General features: G+C 40.4%; 1 pseudogene; it reads right to left on the reverse strand.

Moving 5' to 3' along the window:
* Positions 1-218: 218 nt before the first annotated feature.
* LOC143612139 (putative E3 ubiquitin-protein ligase ARI8 pseudogene) lies at positions 219-2,259 on the reverse strand (annotated as a pseudogene).
* Between the last annotated feature and the right edge of the window lie 4,562 nt (positions 2,260-6,821).

Raw genomic sequence — 6,821 nt, forward strand, 5'->3', positions numbered from 1 at the left:
ACCATAAACAAAAATAACGATGAAGATGAAACAGTCGCCCTGCCCTTGAAACAGATACTATATTTGTTCATGAATCAGAACTCTGCAAGAAATTTGGTACACAAACTATAGTAATATACTTGTACACATACTTATTTTTATTTGCATATATAACCTGATCTTTTAGCTAGTTTGGTTTTAAGCACACACCAGTAACCTAAAATGGTAAGCATCATACGATAAGACAGACACAAACATAAAACACCAATTAGACTGCCCACAAAACAAGAAGTTATAAAGTTAAGAGTAAAGAAAAATACTTATTCAGTCTTATAAATAACTATACCAAACACCCTGCAAACCATTCATCTATCCGTCTTGATCACCCAGCTGCTCGTTACTAGACTCACCAGCCATCCAAGCCGCATGCCTCTGTGTATCATTCATGGGCCGCCTCGTCATCATCCTCGGCCTCTTCGAACCATCAGACCCTCGTCTCGACGACTCACCAGTCGCCCGCCCTCTAACCTTGCTACTTGAACCACCCTGGTCCGAATCATCCATGGCTTGAGTCTGGTTCGAGTCAACATCCGAAAGACCATTCTCCAACGCCCTAACCAGATTCTCAAAATAAGACCGAGTCACAGTAGTCAAATCAGATAACTTCACCCTAAAAGTATTAAACCATTCTTCAGTCGCGTTTTCATCTTCGTTTATGATATATGTTTGCAATTCTTTCTCGGCACAAAGATGAAGCCTTTCTAAACCAGACTCCGCCTCACCCTGCACATACTCAAAAAACCGTTTTTTAGCTTCTTCTTGACTAGGTATATAAAATCCATAAGCGTATGTCCACTTCAACACGCGCCTGCACTCAACTATCTGCAACCAAGCATCAATAATAAACTGTAACTGTGTCTCCGGTTGACAGTAGTTTAAACTGAGGGTTTTAATATCAACAGTTTCAATCTTATGCAAATCCAAAAGTGCTTGCTTTCTTGACTTTTCATTAGCAGCCCACCGTTCATAATAATGCGTGTATCTTTCAATCGCCTTTTTAGCCAACTCTCTTTGTTTTTCAGCCTCAGGAACAGCACCTCCATCTTTAGTATACCTATTACAAGCTCCAGTAGTGTGTCCATTATACGGGCCAAGACACAACCAACAAAACTGATAACCGCAAGGCTGCCTGCAAGTCATGTGCATACACCCATGATTCTTCTCAATCGACCGCTTGCATTTAGGACACGGCTTCGTGTATGCAAGAATCCAGTTCGTGTTTTCAGCTTCAGCATTATTCTTCAACACCCATTTCCCTACCGTCTCACAATCAAGCGGACGGTGCGCGTCCTCCAGACACTTCCAACAAAAACCATACTTACAGAAACAAGAAACATCATAATTACCAATCTCAAAATCATCATCAAACTCAACCGCGTACTCGCACCCCGGGCCAGGGCACCATTTAATCTTCTTATTACTCTCAACATAAGTCCTAAGCATAAAAAGATCATACCTTTTCACTTCTTTTTCAGCCACTAACAACTTAACCATATCCGGACCAACCGCAGCAGCACAACCAGGCTCTGGACACCGTAAAGTCAAACACCCCGCACCGTCATTAATCGCCGTCCCAACATACGACTTCCAACACACCTTACAGTAACTATGATCACACCCACAAGTAGCAACATCCCTCTTCCTAACCGATTCAAAACAAATCCCACAGTCCACCTTCCGACCATCCGATTTCGGGAGCTTAACACTCGGGTCAACGTCTAATAACCCGACACTCCTCCTTACTTCCGCCTCATCCTGAAACCAAGCTTCATGAAGCTTACTAACATCCCAATTATACCTAACCAATAACAAGCAGGCAGCATCCCTAGTTATGGACAAAACAGAGGTAACGTTAGTAACATCTTCCTCTAGGCGTTGAACCAGATCGTGTTCTTTAAGGATCGCATAGCTTTTATCGGCAGTGGAATTGGCGCGGTTGACCAGAACATTATAGTCATCGGCGGCGTCGTCCACGTCATGATCAACATCATAGACATCGTCATAGTACACATCATCGTCGTCGTCATCGGAAAAAGAGGTGAGTGTGAATTGAACAAGATGATCGGAATTCATGGGTATCATTAAAACCGATCAATTGTGAAGAAAGGTTTAAACTTGAAGAGAATTGGGCATCGAGGAAGTCGAATTTGATTAGGGATGTTTTAGGGCTTAAGAGAAAATTGGCGAATAATTTGGGGATTTTGGAGGTGGGATGTATTATCATATGTATGTGATAATCGTTATCTTTAGTTTTTATTTTAATTATTCGGAGAATTTTACGAAGTAAAAAAAAAAAAAAAAAAAAAAAAAAAGAAAAAAAAACCAAACTTCGGGATTAAGTTTAAGTGTAACACAGGTTGGACTTGTGGGCCCAATCGGCCCAAAAGGTAATGTACTAGATTAGGTTGGGGTGTACATGGATTGGTTATTAGCCTTAACTGAATTAATAATCATTCGGTTTCAGTTAATCGTTTTGGTTTATTTAGTTAGTTTGCTGATTTTTGGTTGGGTTCGGTTCAGTTAATAATCAAAATCAAACTTGTGTTAATTTTTTTTTTGTTTTAGATACATTAAATAGATATATATATACACATGAAATTAATTAGGGGTGTCAATCGTGTCGGGTTGACGAGTTAGCGTGTTGAGATTCAACCCTGACCCAACCCATATATTTATTTGTGTTGTGTCGTGTCGACCCATTTAATTTCGTGTCGTGTTCGGGTTGTATTTTGGGTCAACCAATTTTACGTTCATATACGAATATGAGTAATATTTAGTGACTTGGTAATAAGTTAAACAATTAATTACTCTAATTTATAGAAAACATTTCAATAATTTGTGATAGATCTAATTATTTTTGTGTATTTATTTATAATTCACAATTAACAAACTTTAATTCACATATTTAGTAAAAGATAAGAACAAATGAATAGAAATAATTAGAGTATGGACAGTTAAAACTAAATAAAAAAAATGAAAGTAAAAAGTAAATAAAAGTAATTTAAAAAAAATTAGTTTTACTTGTAAAAGTTAATTGATTTATGAAAAATTAAAAATATAAGTATTTAACTTTAAAATTTAAGACTTGTTATCTCTCAAATCAAAATATTAACATCTTTTAAAATTCTTAAACGGGTTAATAAGTCAACCCATTTTTTAACGGGTCGGGTTTGTGTTGACCCATTTTTTAAACGTGTCGGGTTTGAGTTGACCTGTTTAAGAAAATGGGTCGTGCCAGCCAACCCAAAATCTATATTTTTTCGCTTCGGGTTTCGGGTCATGTCGTGTCAGGAATTGATACCCCTAAAATTAATGTATAAATATATGAAATGGTGGTATAAAACATTAAATACATGAAATGATGGTATAAAGAAAATAAGAACGATTCGGTTGGTTTCGTTAAATTTTGCCAACCAATGGTACAAAAATCCGATAACTAATTTTCCATTAATTTGATTTTCAGTTAATGTCAGTACAGTTTCGTCGGTTTCCGGTTCGACTAGAAAAGTGGGAAACAAAAAGAAACTGAATATCTAAATGAAATTGAAATTTATAAGAAATTTAATTTAATTTTGTTAGAAATTGTAAAGGTGCGTGATTGGTAATTTACGCAAATGAATTGGATTGTTAAAAGCCAAAATAACTTTAAGGTGCTGTTTGTTTTTCAGAGGTAAAATGTCAGAAGACTGCGAAACCACATCTGCCAACATCTGTAGCAGAAGAGGTGGACCAAAACTCTGCAGTCTGCAACAAGAAGACTGTTTGTTTTTTAACATCTGCAGACTGCTAAAATAAGCTGAAATTTAAATAATTAAAGAAAAATAAGTAGTATAAACGATGATGGTTCGGGTGAAATATATGACTCAAAAATCTTCAAATACCATCATCTATAAATATCAAAAGAAACTAAAACTTGAAATTCATCAATGATTTAATAATCACTATAAAGAGGCTCAGACCTATCGAAACATTGGTGCAAAAGGTTCAAAGTGCCATGGCTGCAAAGGTACCTGCCATCCTGCATTTTTGCCACGCCAGGCACATATCCTGAGCTGATGTTAACTCGAACAACATTAGATCATCACAGCCACAAACCTGATTTCATATTTCAAACAACCATCCAAAAAACCCAAATCAAATGTCAATCGACATCGACAGAGGCGGCAACCGGCGTCAGAAACCGTGGATTTAAAAGCCATCACTTCCCCACACCGGAGTACAGCCACCACACCGAATCCGGTAACAATCAGAGGTCATAAACCCTAGATTTAACAACCGTAATTTCCCAACATCGGAGAGCTGCCACCACCACACGATCGCTGCCTAGGGTTCGTAAATCAAACCCGGTAACAATCGGCGATGATGGCGGCAATCGATAGAAAAACACAGCCATAAACAAAGATTATGGTGACAACAAATGAAAAGAATAAAATGAAGAGTGAAGAATTGCTGGTGGAGTCATCAGTAGCAACTTGGCTCATCAGTTATGGGAGAAGAGGTTAAAGAAGTAATAATACCAACACTTCTGGGAGAAGAGGGAGCGCAGACGTTTTTTAATGAAACGTCTTCGAAAAAACAAACAAACTGCAGAGCCCAACGTCTGCGCGCCCTCTTCTCAGTGCAGACAAAAGAGGTGGAGAAGTCCTTCTGAGGAAAAACAAACAGCACCTAAGCCTCGTAGCTAGCAACTGCTTTATTTCTGTAACGACTTTTATGAAGTTTCCTGGAATGTTCAAAAACCATTCGATGAAAAGATATACAATTGACTTTGAAGTTTCAATGTACTTTCTACTGGTTCACCGTCAACTACTTTTAAGTTTTTGGAACGAAGTTGCAACATCTCATATCTCATATTTTTATAAATTATACTTAATTTGAAGTTTGAAATTGTAGATGTAGGGTACCAAAAAGACCCAAATACCCTTAAGTACCATTCGCGGGTCACAGAGAATCCTCTTATAAGCCACCCGCGGGACACATGGACCACCCGCATATCACGAATGAGGAGGAACGTCCTCACAACACGCGCGGAAGCATCCTGGCATCCTCAAAAGTCATCCGCAGGACGGGATATCTGTCCGCCTAAACATCCGAAAGACAATGCCAGTAGGACAGCTGTCATCACTCAAATACTCTCTAGAAGAAGATTCATGACTCTTACTTGGGGAATACGTGACTGAACAGCCAATAAATAAAGGACACATGGCCAGTTTGCTATAACCGTGCACATGGCCAGGGTGCAATCCATCCTATCATTGGGCGACGCGTGTCCAGGTTGTTATACCCATGCACATGGGACGTATAGCTCAAGCTATCATAAGAGGACACGCGTCCAGGCAGTTATCAAAGATCTTCTGAAAGAGGACAGCTGGCCCAATCACTTTCCTACATCCTTCGGCTATATATACCTTGTCAAACGGTATGAGGTATTCATTCACTCACTTGCATTCTGACTACACTTAGTCTGTTTACTTCAGTACTTTCTTCATTTACGAACATTACTGATTCTCACGCCGGAGGGTGGTTACGGGAAGACCCCCCCCCCTCTTGTCCTTCCTGTAACGAGACTCACGGTGTCTGTGTTTGCAGGTTCCGGTCATTGGACTTTGGGAAGTCACACTCATATCATTGGTAGTAATTATCGTATCTTACCCTGTGGACTCATTGGATTCAGGACCCATACTCGGGGAGTGGATCCGTGTTTCTTCATTGGTGCCATCCGTGTTGGTATTAGAACTGCATAATTTTGTCTCTGTCGATTTTTGGTTCGTTTGATATGAGTAAACTTCCTGAAGGGCCGACGGGAACTACTGCTCCCGATTCACGTGTAACTAACACAGAAGCACCCCCGGGTCTTAGTGTTTTTGCACGTATCACGACTCCGGGTGGTCGTGCTCTTGAACGTGTCACTGCTCCGGGGTCACGAATCACTGAGGTAACACCTGGGGGTTTTTCCCTAGAAAATGTTACAGCACCAACCAATCCCACTCCCACAAACATGGGACGTGCCTTGGCACCGGAAGATTCTAATTTGGGTCAAAAACGAATTACGGATGAGACTCGTCGGAAACGGCCAGAATTGGATCTAGAAAATGATTCAGACGATTCTGACTTCGCGAGATCTCATCAACGTAATTCTAGATCCAGAGGAGCATTAACTCCTGAAGAGTGGCTCCGCGTGCAACAACAAAATTTGGTGGCTGAATACGAGCGTAGAAAGCGTAATGAACGACTTCACGCTCGCACTTTGGATTATGAGGAATCCCCTAGAGGATTTCCTTCCCCTCCACCAATAGTGAGAGGAAGTCAGATTCGTTACAGCCAACAGGCGGAGCTGGAGTTTGGCGAGTTACCAAGGCTACGCCCTCGTCCTCGCATAGACATGTGGATACCATCTTATTTGGACGAGTTTGATAGTTACGATTCATCTTACCACCCGGGAGATTACAGTATGTATACCGGGGATAGTAGGATGAGCTCACAGGCGAGAAGTAGTTATCCACATGACACAGTCCGCCACACCGAGTACCATAGCAATGCTGAACGAGACTTTACCAAATCATATCGCCCCGCGGCTTTTGCTGAAAAATCAAAGTTCATAGCGAGCATTGCCACAACACTCTTTCCTGTTAATGCTAAGATACCTACATTGGAAGGTAAGTACAATGGTATGACTGATCCAAGTGATCATCTCCAGAACTTTGTGGCGGTAGGCAGTGTTAGTGGTTGGACGCTTCCCAATTGGTGTCACATGTTCGCGTTGACACAAAAAGGGGTAGCAA

This window comes from Bidens hawaiensis, unplaced genomic scaffold, assembly GCF_021521415.1.
Source record: "Bidens hawaiensis isolate Kalapana, Puna unplaced genomic scaffold, B.hawaiensis_p1.1 tig00033546_1, whole genome shotgun sequence".
NCBI lineage: Eukaryota > Viridiplantae > Streptophyta > Magnoliopsida > Asterales > Asteraceae > Bidens > Bidens hawaiensis.